The 13,539-nt window shown below is 49.2% G+C and overlaps 1 protein-coding gene across 1 annotated transcript in view; it reads left to right on the plus strand.

Moving 5' to 3' along the window:
- LOC115460700 overlaps window positions 1–13,539 on the plus strand; it is a 177,464-nt gene that overhangs the window by 66,897 nt on the left and 97,028 nt on the right. Inside the window, exon 2 of the mRNA XM_030190469.1 lies at window positions 12,883–12,969. The gene's annotated coding sequence lies outside the window, so the exon portion shown is untranslated. The remainder of the gene's footprint in view (window positions 1–12,882; window positions 12,970–13,539) is intronic.

The following is a 13,539-nucleotide window of genomic DNA, read 5'->3' on the forward strand; positions in this document are numbered from 1 at the left end:
AACTTATCCTGGCTCTGCCCAATTCCAAAGATTAGATGGCATCGGTATCGATTGTGGTGCCACTCCAGCCTATCCTGGAGATCCTTGTCCTGCATGTTGGCCGAGCCTCGATACTGATGACCAGGAAAGTATCAGCATTGACTCCAGCTTTGACAAGTGCTTTTTTTCTAGCCCCTCAGGAAGCAGACCCAGACTCTGTGTACTGCTATGGATTTACAGCCTGTTTCACTGACACAGACTACTCAATAATTACCGTGGATTCTTTTGGATTTGTATTAGGTAAATGAGACCTTTATTAGAGGTGCTAAAATCTACAATGATTAAGATATATACAATGATTAAATCATCTAACCAAAAGAAAGCTATAAGACAGATATATACATATTATACATACAACATCACTGGTCAGAAATTTCAGGCCCTTATCATCAGCCGGGAGGCCCGTTGCAGCGAATGCCCGAAGTCTCCTTATGTCCAGGAACAATGAGCCTCAAAGCTCTGCTGTAACAAGCCCCCCTTTTATTAAGCTAAAGCTTATTCGTACTGTGGGAATGTGGTCACATGTTTCCAAGTCCAGGTGGCCAGTCTGAACTTCAAAAACAAGCGCCATCCTTCTCTTCACATACCAAATTAATTACAGCTGTGTCTTATCTTCTGCATTCCAACTTATTTTCACACAAAGTTAATCATTTTTAAACAGAATTACTTCTAATCAACAATACAGACCCCAAGTGCACTTGTTAGTCAAGGCAGATAGAGTTGAAAAGCAATCTCTAAAATCCTTTTTATTATACTCGGTTATTCTTCTTCAGAAGATAGTTAACTCTTGCAGAGGATAAACCGCACAACCTGTTTGAAATTACTGTATTTTCCACTTTGTATGAGAGCTCTTGAGAGGCATGGTCAAAACACTGAGATCCTGTTTGAAACCAGTCCTGAGCAGGCAGTATTTATTTATTTAAAATATTTCTATTCCGCTTAGTCCACAGTTACTTGCAGATTACTCACAGTTCCTAGCAAATTACAATGTTAACATACATAATCAAAATTACCTGTCTTGAAGTTTACCTCATTGTTTTGTTTTATGCTGGCATTTGATCATTTACTGTTGTTATATACTGAACATAATGTAATATTTATATCAAGCCATACCTGTTGTATATCAGCTTGGGGAATCTCTTCATAAAGGTGGTTAATAAACTTAGCAACTATGAATAAAGCTGCATACTTTATTGAGTTTCAGAGTAGAGTTTACAAAAAAAGAAATTGAAACCCATATTTGAATCACTGAGAGGTGTGGTAGCAGGGTGTGTGATAAGGAAATATTCTGCATACTTTCCCCATCACTCTAGGTGGTAATTCTGTAATGAGCCGTCTAGTTTTAGGCAACAGGAGCATCAAGGTAAATGTGTGCATAAAACATCTCACATTACTATGTTACTATGTATGTTACTGATTAACAAAAAAGTACATGCCATGTTTTGATGGAATGTATGTTGCTGTTGGGCATACGCCTAGGTGGAGTTTGGAAGGAGTGAGCAAATACATGTGTAAATTATACCATGCTATAATTTATTTGCATTCTGGCTGGTATCTATGACACTTTACACCAACTATAGTGTAGGTGTAAGTGGTCACACTTGTGTTTACAGCCAGTTATATTTTTATTCTACAAATAAAAGTAGACACCTGCTTTTCTTTATAGAAAAGACTGGAAATAAGAACCTGCTTACCTTCTTATTCAAGGTGCCCAATTAGGTAAGTATGTCTATTTGTGAACAAGAGAGTTGAAAAGAAGTACCCTCAGAGTACATTCTCATGGATCTTCCTCCACCCCCATCCCACTCTCTGTTGGAGTTCCTCAGGGATCAGGAGTAGCCTAGTGGTTAGTGCAGTGGACTTTGGTCCTGGGGAACTGGGATCGATTCCCGCTGCAGCTCCTTGTGACTCTGGGTAAAGTCACTTAACCCTCCGTCACCCCAGATAAACCACTTTGGATGTGGTTGCAAAAATCTACACCTCTTCCTTGGGCTCGCTGATCTCATCTCATGGTTTCCAATACCATCTTTATGCTGACGACACCCAGCTTTACCTCTCCACACCAGAAATCACTGCGAAAACCCAGGCCAAAGTATGGCCAAGACCGAGCTCATTGTCTTTCCACCCAAACCCACTTCTCCTCTCCCTCCACTCTCTATTTCAGTTGATAACACCCTCATCCTCCCCGTCTCATCTGCCCGCTACCTCGGAGTCATCTTTGACTCCTCCTTCTCTGCCCATATCCAGCAGACAGCCAAGACCTGTCGATTCTTCCTCTATAACATCAGCAAAATTCGCCTCTTCCTCTCCGAACACACCACCCGAACTCTCATCCACTCTCTCATCACCTCTCGCCTTGACTACTGCAACCTACTCCTCACTGGCCTCCCACTTAACCATCTATCCCCCCTTCAATCCGTTCAGAACTCTGCTGCCCATCTTATCTTCCGCCTAGACCGATATGCTCATATCACCCCTCTCCTCAAGTCACTTCACTGGCTTCCGATCAGGTACCGCTTACGGTTCAAGCTTCTCCTACTAACCTACAAATGCACTCAATCTGCAGCCCCTCATTACCTCTCTACCCTCATCTCCCCTTACGCTCCTACCCGTAACCTCCGCTCACAGGTCAAATCCCTCCTCTCAGTACCCTTCTCCACCACCGCCAACTCCAGGCTCCGCCCTTTCTGCCTCGCCTCACCCTATGCTTGGAATAAACTCCCTGAGCCCATACGCCAAACCCCCTCCCTGCCCATCTTCAAATCCTTACTCAAAGCACACCTCTTCAATGTCACTTTCGGCACCTAACCATTGTACCTCTATCCAGGAAATCTAGACTGCCCCCAATTTGATTGACTGCACTTTTTTGTCCTTTAGATAGTAAGCTCCTTTGAGCAGGGACTGTCCTCCTTTGTTAGATTGTACAGCACTGCGTAACCCTGGTAGCGCTTTAGAAATGTTAAATACTAATAGTAGTAGTAAAGGCAAAGTTCTGAAACCTATGTTTCCTCAGCAATCCTCCAGACCGTTCAAGACGCTTGGGTTATGCACTCCTACCAGCAGAGGGAGACTGAGAACACTAAAACTTCTTATACAAGTAGCCTGTGCAGACCTTCTACTAACCAGTATTTTCTCAGTCTCAGCAGAGGGTAGATGTGTGCAGCCTGTGCAGTGTCCTCAGTCTGGTAGGCCCATTTGGGGTTTCTAGGTTGGGTTGTAAATGTTAGAGAACCCACACTTGGATCTCTATTACAGGGTGTAAGTCCAAAGGAGCTTCTTATTCCCTGTGGGGTGTCACACCCGGGTAGCCGGGTTTTCCCCCTGTGCTCTCCCTCTGGAGGACTGCTTGACCTCAGCTACAGACCTCGTTATGTTCAGCCATCAGCAATGAGGTTTTAAAAAAATAAAATAAACGTTTTTAAAAGGCGGCTATTTTGGCCATTCTTGTGGCAGTCCAGAGATAAAACGTCTTCAAGGGTGTTCTTGCCTTAGGCGGTTTTGCCTATTAGTCTGTCAGAGCACAAAGCAACTGTTTGCTTTTATTGTGTTCGTGGCCATTATGTCTAAGCCGGCGATGTGTCGGTTTTGCGCGAAGCGCGGCGTTGAAGTGAAAGATAGCCAATGTAAATTTTGTGGGAAGCCTACGTTGTCAGCGCTCTTGCCCCTCGTGCTTTCCCCTGAGTCGGCGGAGGTGTTGGACGGGGATTTGACCGCACCTTCCGGGCCGGCAACGGCGGGGCCGGTTTTTGCGGGAAACGCGGCCATTTTGGCTGCGCGTCCAGGGTCGGCCTCGACGGAGCCATTTTTGGCAGGAAGCGCGGCCCTTTTTGGCCGCGCATTCCGTACCAGCGCCGGGGGACCCATGTGTGGCGGGAAGCGCGCCTAGTTTAGCCACGGATCACGCGATGGACCTGCCGCCTCGGGAGCGAGGGGGATCCGTTGCTGAGACTGCGGGAAGTGTTGGGGCTTCAGCAGCGTCGGGGGGGGGGGGTCTGGCTTCCCCCCTGAGTTTGTTTTGTCTCTGGCTTCCCCCCTGAGTTTGTTTGGTCTCTGTATAATGCGTGGAGAGCTGGCCCCTCTCAGGCTGTTTGTTCCCCGGAGGCTGCTAGCTCAGTGGGAGTTAATTGCCCACGGGTGAATATTTCGGAGCCTATGGAGATACTTTCTCTGTCTGGGTCGGACGTTTGGAGTGACCCAGGAGAGGAGGATTTCTTAGATGTGTCTGAGAATCAGGATGGGCTAAGGCCTGGGGAAGATTCTTCAGTGGTTCGCATTTTTCATAAGGAGGAGTTGTTAGAGCTCATTGATCAGGTGATCTCTACTTTGAAGTTTGCTCCGGCGGCCACTCCCTCTGCGGAGGGACCCCAGGTAGATCCCTTGGTTAAGGGGATTCGGAGAGCCTCCCGTTCCTTTCCCATGAATTCAGACATTAGGGACATGGTTTTTCAGGAATGGTCTGTGCCGGGGGCTGCTTGTAAGGTGTCTAGGGCTATGGCGCAGCTGTATCCCTTGCCTCTGGAAGATTTGGCCCTGCTGAAACCACCTACTGTGGATGGCTACAGTAGGTGGCTACAGCCATTCCGGTGGATGGCGATACAGCCTTACGGGATCTTCAGGATAGGAAGCTAGAGTCCTTTCTGAAGCGCAGCTTTGATTGTCGGCTTTGGCCTTGCAAGCCTCTATGTGTGGGGGCTTGGTAGCCAGAGCTTGTTTCCTTTGGGCGGAGAAGCTCTTGGATGAGCCTGCGTTACATAGGACTGGTTTGGTTCAGGACCTGGCCAAATTGGAGATGGGGTCTTCGGTTTTGGCAGACAACCTTTATGATTTGCTAAGGGCTTCGGCTAAGAATATGGCTCTGGCGGTGACGGCTCGCAGGGCTCTTTGGCTTAGGGGCTGGGTGGCAGATGCGGCTTCTAAAGCAAAGTTGTGTTCTCTACCTTTCAAAGGTTCTATGTTGTTTGGAGAGGACTTGGATAAACTGATGAGTGGTCTTGGGGATACCAAGGTCTCACGGTTGCCGGAGTTACGGCCTAAGGCGGCTAGTCGAGGTGGTTTGGCTAGAGGACGGTTTAAGGACGCGAGGCGGTACAGGCCGGGCAGATTTGTGTCTCCTTCTAAAAGCCAGTTTTTCCAGCGGATGCAGTCCTTTCGAGGGGGTCGTCGAGGAGGTTGAGACTCCTCCGGAGGTGCCAGAAATGGTAATAAGTCCTCCTTGTGAAGGTCGGGGCGCGACTTCGTCTATTTTACTTCAGATAAATTACTTCAGATCAGTGGGTGCTGGAGGTCATTCGCGACGGTTATGCACTCGAGTTCGAGCACCCGCTGCCGGATCTGTTTCTTCCCTCTCCTTGTCACTCTCGAGTCAAGTTAAAGGCTATTCAAGAGACTCTGGGTCGCTTAATCCAGTTGGGAGCTGTGGTACCCATTCCTCAGCATGAGCAGGGAATGGGTTGTTATTCCATTTACTTTGTGGTGCCGAAGGAGGACCAGTTTCGACCCATTTTAGATCTCAAGAGGGTCAATGGGCGCTCAAGGTACCATCCTTCCGCATGGAGATTCTGCGCTTGGTCATAGTGGCTGTTCGTCAGGGAGAATTTCTCACGTCACTGGATCTCACGGAAGCGTATCTGCACGTGCCGATTCGAGAGGCCCATCAGCGTTTCCTTTGTTTTGCTGTTTTAGGGAGGCATTTTCAGTTCTGTGCTCTGCCTTTTGGTCTGGCAACGGCTCCACGCACCTTCTCCAAGATAATGGTGGTGGTGGTAGCGGCTTTGCGGAGGCAGGGAATTCTGGTGCAATCCGTATCTGGACGACCGGTTGATCCGGGCGAAGTCTCGGGCTCACAGTGTGGCGGCGACGGCTCAGGTGGTCGCGTTTCTGGAATCGCTCGGATGGGTAGTGAATGTAGTCAAAGTCAGTTGATCCCATCGCAGAGTCTGGAGTACTTGGGAGTGCGGTTCGACACGGCAGTGGGTCGTGTTTTTCTGCCGGGTTCTCAGATCGCCTCTCTTCAGCAGCAGGTCCGGCTGTTAATGTCCGTTCAGTGTCCGACGGTTCGAATGTACCTTCGGGTTCTGGGCCTCATGGCAGCGACAATAGAGGTAGTACCATGGGCCAGGGCGCATATGCGTCAGCTTCAGGCGGCTCTGTTGTCCCGGTGGTCTCCTCAGGTACACAGTTTGGAGTTGCGATTGCCATTGAGGGGGGCTCCTCGGCGCAGTCTCCAGTGGTGGCTGTGCTCAGCCCATCTGAAAAAGGGCATGCCGTTGGAACCTCCTCAGTGGGTGATTCTTGTAACAGATGCCAGTCTGCTGGGCTGGGGAGCTCAGTGTCTCGGTCAGTCCGCACAGGGGCGGTGGTCGATGGAGGAAGCTCAGTGGTCTATCAACCGGTTGGAGACGAGGGCAATTCGGCTAGCTCTGTTGGCGATTCACTCAAGTGTGGTCGGAAAGGCGGTAAGAGTCATGTCCGACAACGCGACAGCGGTAGCATATGTCAACCGGCAGGGCGGTACAAAGAGTCCGCGGTTGGCAATCGAGATGGCTCTGCTCATGAGTTGGGCGGAAAGGCATCTAGTGCAGATTTCGGCGGCGCACATGGCCGGGGTGGACAATGTGAACACGGATTTTCTAAGCAGACACATGTTGGACCCCGGAGAATGGTCTCTACACTGGTCGGTGTTCGACCAGATAGTTCTAAAGTGGGGAATGCCAGTCGTGGATCTCATGGCGTCGGCACAGAATGCTCAGGTTCCTCGGTATTTCAGTTGGCGTCGGGATCCGCGATCGGAAGGGATCGATGCGTTGGTCGGGTATTGCTGTACGTGCCCCCGTGGCCCTTGATAGGTCGAGTCCTTCAGAGGGTAGAATGTCATGCGGGTCCGGTGTTGTTGGTGGCTCCAAATTGGCCGCGTCGGCCGTGGTTCGGGGGTCTGATGCGCTTGTTAGAAGGCGAGCCTCTGCGGCTGGGGGGCTCGGTGTTGTGTCAGGGTCCGATTGTCATGCCGGATCTGGATCGGTTCTCTTACGGTGTGGCCCTTGAGAGGGAACGGTTGAGAAGGAAAAGGTTTTCCCCTCAGGTGATTCAGACGATGCTGCAGTCTCGCAAACATTCAACGTCTTTGGCCTACGTGCGTGTGTGGCGCATATTTGAAGATTGGTGTGGGGACCGGGCGTGTGTCCCTTCTACAGCTTCTGTGTCGCGCATTTTAGATTTCTTGCAGGATGGTTTTGAGAAGGGACTTTCATTGTCATCTTTGAAGGTGCAGCTGGCTGCTTTGGTGTGTTTTCGGGGTAAGGTACAGGGCAGGTCGGTTGCGTCTTCCCCGGATGTGGTACGTTTTTTGAGGGGGGTGAAGTTGCTTCGTCCTCCTCAGCGGCCGGTAGTTCCTCAGTGGGATCTTAATATCGTTCTTCACTCTTTGGTGGGTTCTCCTTTTGAGCCCTTGGAGTCTTGTTCGATAAAAGACCTTACTATGAAGGTGGTCTTTTTGGTAGCTATATCGTCGGCTCGCCGGATTTCGGAACTTCAGGCTCTTTCATGTAGGCCTCCGTTTCTGTGGTTTTCTAAGGAAAAGGTTTTGCTGCGTCCAGTGCCTTCGTTTTTGCCTAAGGTGGTATCCTCCTTTCATGTCAATCAGGTGATTTCGTTGCCGGTCTTGGGGGACCGGTCGGGGGATGCTTCTCAGCGTCGTTTGGCGAAATTGGACGTGCACAGAGTGTTGAGGTTTACTTGCGCAGGTCGGAGGAATTCAGGTCTTCGGACAGGTTATTTGTTCTTCATGGGGGCCCAAGAAGGGAGCGGCTGCTTCTAAGGCATCTATAGCTCGGTGGTTGAAGGATGCCATCTCTTCGGCTTACATATTGCATGGCCGTATGGTGCTGGTGGGGCTCAAGGCACATTCCACTAGGGGGATGGCGGCTTCTTGGGCAGAGAGTAGTTTTGTTCCACCGGTGGACATTTGTCGAGCGGTGGTGTGGTCCTCCCTGCATTCTTTTGTCAAACATTACAGAGTGGATGTACAGGCAAGGGAGGATGCCAGTTTTGGAGCTGCAGTCCGGTCCTCTGGGCTTCGCAGGTCCCACCCTTAGATGTGTTTACTGCTTTGGTACGTCCCAAGCGTCTTGAACGGTCTGGAGGATTGCTGAGGAAGGTGAAATTAGGCCTTACCTGCTAATTTTCTTTCCTCTAGATCAGTGATGGCGAACCTATGGCACGCGTGCCAGAGAGGGCACGCGCGCCGCCGGTCGCCTCACCCGAAACTTAGCCCTCCCACCCACCCGGCGTCAAGCGTTCCTCCCTCCCTCTCACCCGGCACCAGGCCTCCATCCCTCCCTCCGAACCTGAAGAAATTTAAAAGTCTTCCCTGGTTCGAGTAGGCAGCGTCAGTAGCAGCGAAAAGCGTGCTGCTGGTTCGTCGCGTCTTCAGCCTTCCGTCTCTCAAGCTCTCTGGTCCCGCCCTAACAGGAAATGAGGGCGGGACCAGAGAGCTTGAGAGACGGAAGGCTGAAGACGCGCCAAACCAGCAGCATGCTTTTCACTGCTGATGCTGACGCCGCCTACTCGAACCAGGGAAGACTTTTAAATTTCTTGGGGTTCGGAGGAAGGGAGGGATGGCGGGCTGGTGCCGGTGGGAGGGAGGGAGGAATGCTTGACGGTGGGTGGGAGGGTGCCTTGGTGCACGCTGAGTGGGAGGGAGGGAGCGAGGCCTGGTGCTTGGGTGGGAGGGTGGGTGGCCTGCCTGCCTGCTTGCTGCTGCTGCTGCTGCTTGGGTGGGTGGGAGGGAGCCTTGGTGCATGCCGGGTGGGAGGGAGGGAGCGAGGCCTGGTGCTTGGGTGGGAGGGTGGGTGGCCTGCCTGCTTGCTGCTGCTGCTTGGGTGGGTGGGAGGGAGGGAGGCTTGGGTGGCCTGGTGCTTGGGTGGGAGTGCTGGGTGAGTGCATGGCCTGGTGCTTGGGTGGGAGGGAGGCAGGCCTGGGTGCTTGGGTGGGAGGCCTGGTGCTTGGGTGGGAGTGCTGGGTGGGTGCATGGCCTGGTACTGGGTGGGAGGGAGGGAGGCTTGATGCTGGGTGGCCTGGTGCTGGGTGGGAGGGAGGCCTGCCACTGGGAGAGCAGGGGGGTGGCTGGAGGGGAGGGTGGCTGGACATGGGCGGCTGGAGGGGAGAGGAGGTGGCTGGACATTTGTGGCTGGAGGGGAGAGGAGGGTTGCTGGACATGGATGGAGGGCAAGAAATGAAGAAGAAAGGAGGAAAGTAAAGAAATAAATGGAAAGGAAGCCCTGGAAACAGCGTTAAGAGAACAGATAGCAGCAGAATCAGCGACTAGGACCAATATGGATAGAAAAACAAAATCACCAGACAACAAAGGTAGAAAAAAATCATTTTATTTTCATTTTAGTGTTTGGAATATGTCCAATTTGAGAATTTACATCTGCTGTCTTATTTTGCACTGGGTATACTGGAGCTGTAATAACTTACAGAAATGATTTATAATGAAAGAAAATCATGTTATTTTTTTCTCCTATACTAGTATAATATTTTCAATGATGTTTGTTTATATACGCCAAGGCTGGTGTAAGGGGGTGTGGCTATCATGGGGTGGAGTCATATGTGGTGACCCCGCCCATAATGAGTACCGGCACTTCGCGATGAGTAATTAGATTTTGGGTTGCTGTTTGGGCACTCGGTCTCTGAAAGGTTCGCCATCACTGCTCTAGATCCTCCAGACCGTTCAAGAGCCCTCCCAGTGTATCGGACAGTTCAGTATGGGGAGCCGGTTGATATTGTATATCTGGATTTTCAGAAGGCGTTTGACAAAGTGCCGCACGAAAGACTCCTGAAGAAATTGCAGAGTCATGGAATCGGAGGTAGGGTATTATTATGGATTAAGAACTGGTTGAAAGATAGGAAGCAGAGAGTAGGATTGCGTGGCCAGTATTCTCAGTGGAGGAGGGTAGTTAGTGGGGTCCCGCAGGGGTCTGTGCTGGGTCCGTTGCTTTTTAATGTATTTATAAATGACCTAGAGATGGGAATAACTAGTGAGGTAATTAAATTTGCCGATGACACAAAATTATTCAGGGTCGTCAAGTCGCAGGAGGAATGTGAACGATTACAGGAGGACCTTGCGAGACTGGGAGAATGGGCGTGCAAGTGGCAGATGAAGTTCAATGTTGACAAGTGCAAAGTGATGCATGTGGGTAAGAGGAACCCGAATTATAGCTACGTCTTGCAAGGTTCCGCGTTAGGAGTTACGGATCAAGAAAGGGATCTGGGTGTCGTCGTCGATGATACGCTGAAACCTTCTGCTCAGTGTGCTGCTGCGGCTAGGAAAGCGAATAGAATGTTGGGTGTTATTAGGAAGGGTATGGAGTCCAGGTGTGCGGATGTTATAATGCCGTTGTATCGCTCCATGGTGCGACCTCACCTGGAGTATTGTGTTCAGTACTGGTCTCCGTATCTCAAAAAAGATATAGTAGAATTGGAAAAGGTACAGCGAAGGGCGACGAAAATGATAGTGGGGATGGGACGACTTTCCTATGAAGAGAGGCTGAGAAGGCTAGGGCTTTTCAGCTTGGAGAAGAGACGGCTGAGGGGAGATATGATAGAAGTGTATAAAATAATGAGTGGAATGGATCGGGTGGATGTGAAGCGACTGTTCACGCTGTCCAAAAATACTAGGACTAGAGGGCATGAGTTGAAGCTACAGTGTGGTAAATTTAAAACGAATCGGAGAAAATTTTTCTTCACCCAACGTGTAATTAGACTCTGGAATTCGTTGCCGGAGAACATGGTACGGGCGGTTAGCTTGACGGAGTTTAAAAAGGGGTTAGATAGATTCCTAAAGGACAAGTCCATAGACCGCTATTAAATGGACTTGGAAAAATTCCGCATTTTTAGGTATAACTTGTCTGGAATGTTTTTACGTTTGGGGAGCGTGCCAGGTGCCCTTGACCTGGATTGGCCACTGTCGGTGACAGGATGCTGGGCTAGATGGACCTTTGGTCTTTCCCAGTGTGGCACTACTTATGTACTTATGTACTTCAGTTGCTGATATTTCTAGTAGCTCCTGTGATTTGGGTCCTGGAGTTTTACTAAGGGCAGTTTGTGGTACCATTTGGGCCCATCTGCAGTTGAATTTCCCCGTCTTAAGGGGAGGAGATCTGAGTGTGGATTCAGTGGTTTTGTTTAGGTGGAGGTGTTTTGTTCCTCTGCTTTGTTACTGTTTTACTGGTTAGTAGAAGGTCTGCACAGGCTACTTGTATAAGAATTTTTAGTTTTCTCAGTCTCCCTCTGCTGGTAGGAGTGCATAACCCAAGCATCTTGAACGGTCTGGAGGATCTAGAGGATAGAAAATTAGCAGGTAAGGCCTAATTTCACCTTGTGTATCAAAGTCTTCATTGCAGAAGCTGGGAATTTCTCTGATTTAAATGCATTGGGCTGTTTTAAAGGAGGTGGGGGTCGCTTATTCCTCTGAATCCTCAGGTTCTATCTAGTCCATTTTCAAACTTGATGTATCTCTTCTACAGTTCTTTTTCTGTATCAAATTTGGTCCTGTCCTAAGTTTCATACAGTTATTCCCCCCCCCCACCCCCAATAGATAGACTTTCTTGATGCATTATGTATGATTTATTTCCATCAGTTGTTGGGTTGGAAAGAATGAAAAGTTTCACTGAACAGCTTCTTCCTCAGACTGCCTTCTGGTCTACTGTGACACCATGCAGAATTTGTACTCATTTGGGGTCTCTGAAGTGAGCAAACTTTCCTCTTTCTCCCTTTGCTTGCTTTGGGTAAGTCTGTGTAAAAAATGGAAGCACTGTTCCCACAGGTAAGTTTCAGCAGTTCAGCATGCCAGCCAGTGCACTTAGCCTGGCTTGTGAATGGGCAGGCTGGTGCCAGGTAACAGGTTTCCCAGCTCAAGCCCTGGCCTCTATAGTGGAAGGGAGCACTTTGGTGTGCATGGAGCAGTACCTTGTAAGTGCTCCTGAGCTGGTGCGATTGGCTGTCATTTTACTTCTACCTTGGGCTGAACAATTAAAGTATGCCACTCTCTATCTCTCCCTCAGAGAAGTTCTGTGCAGGCTACATATTTACCCTCGGGCATGTCAGAGCTCCTCTCTCTCCTCCCCCCTCAGCTAGCAAAGCAATGATGTGAACAGCCTTCAGAACTGACTTTCTTCCCCTTTATATAAGTGAAGTTTACCATAGTGCCTCATAAGGCCAGATTAGGTTAGTGATTAGGTTAGTGATAAATGAAGATTGCTGTAGCCTAAGAATTTAAAAAAATATCCCTGGTTGGGCCTGCTTGAGCAGAGTCTTTGGGTTTCTTCCTAACTTCAATCCCTATGAGGAAGGAACCTCAAATTGGCCTTGGCAGTATTTGGGGTCTAGGGCAATTCACTTATTTTGAGACAATCCTAGAGAGCTGACTGGGCAAAATGGAGAGGAAAGAGTTCAGTATACAGGGGAAAATTGTCATCTCAGAAGGAATAATAATGGGGAGGAGCAGTGACCTTTTTTTTTTCCCAGGGCATGATAACCTAACAGCTCTTGGATGAGCCGTGAAAGATAGGTCCATATTCCTGGGTGTTTGTAAGTCTCCCCACCCCATTTTCTTCCCACTCCCTCTTACCATTGGAGATGAGATCTTGGTGTGAAATACTAGCCTTAAGGTGGTATAGACTATGAAGAATCCACATTTCTTTCCCACAGAAAAGGAGGATATGGTATTGTGTCACCGAGGGGAGTTTTTGACAGTGGAGGGAAGCACAGCATTCAGGAATCATCCTGGTACAAATATTGCATCTCTGTGTAAGAATATTTTCTTTTTTCTGTTGTCTCTCTCTCCAGGCAGCTATATTCAATGGCTTCATGACACTAGTCCTCCTGCATTGCATCCAACATCCCCAGATGAAGCCATAGTGACCTTTCCCACAGGTAAGAGTAAGCAGAGGAGGGAGGTCTAAAACTTCTCTACACAAGGTCCTACAGCTCCTGGATAGCTGATCAGTCTTGTATGGGAGAGGTAAGTGATGGTAGGAGCTACTTTGGTTGAATCCCCTTTCTCCGAGGACAAGCAGGCTAATATTCTCACAGTTGGGTAACACAATGCTGAGTTGCCTGGTCCAGAACTTGTATCAAACTTTTCACAGAGCTCTTTTGGAGTGCGAGACACGCGCCAGTGTGCAAACGCGGGACCAAAAGTGAGTAGAGGACATGATTTTTTAATCCCTCTCCTCACAGCTGCTGGTTTGGTTCTTCGTACCTTTTTAGTTTTCTTTTCTTCACTTATGTGCTTTGTTTATTTTTTCTTTAATTTTTCTCTTTTACTGCAGCTCCGTAGGCCGTATTTAGGCCTGAGCTCTGGTGGCGTTTTTCCTGTCATTTTTCTTTGGTGCTTTGTTCTCTTTCGGCACATCGAGTCTCACCTTTTTCCGTTAAGGGCCACTTTTGGCATGACTACATACCCCTTCTAATTGTTTTTCTCTTCAAATTCAAGCCAGAACC

The sequence above is a fragment of the Microcaecilia unicolor genome, chromosome 1 (genome assembly GCF_901765095.1).
Source record: "Microcaecilia unicolor chromosome 1, aMicUni1.1, whole genome shotgun sequence".
Classification (NCBI taxonomy): Eukaryota; Metazoa; Chordata; class Amphibia; order Gymnophiona; family Siphonopidae; genus Microcaecilia; species Microcaecilia unicolor.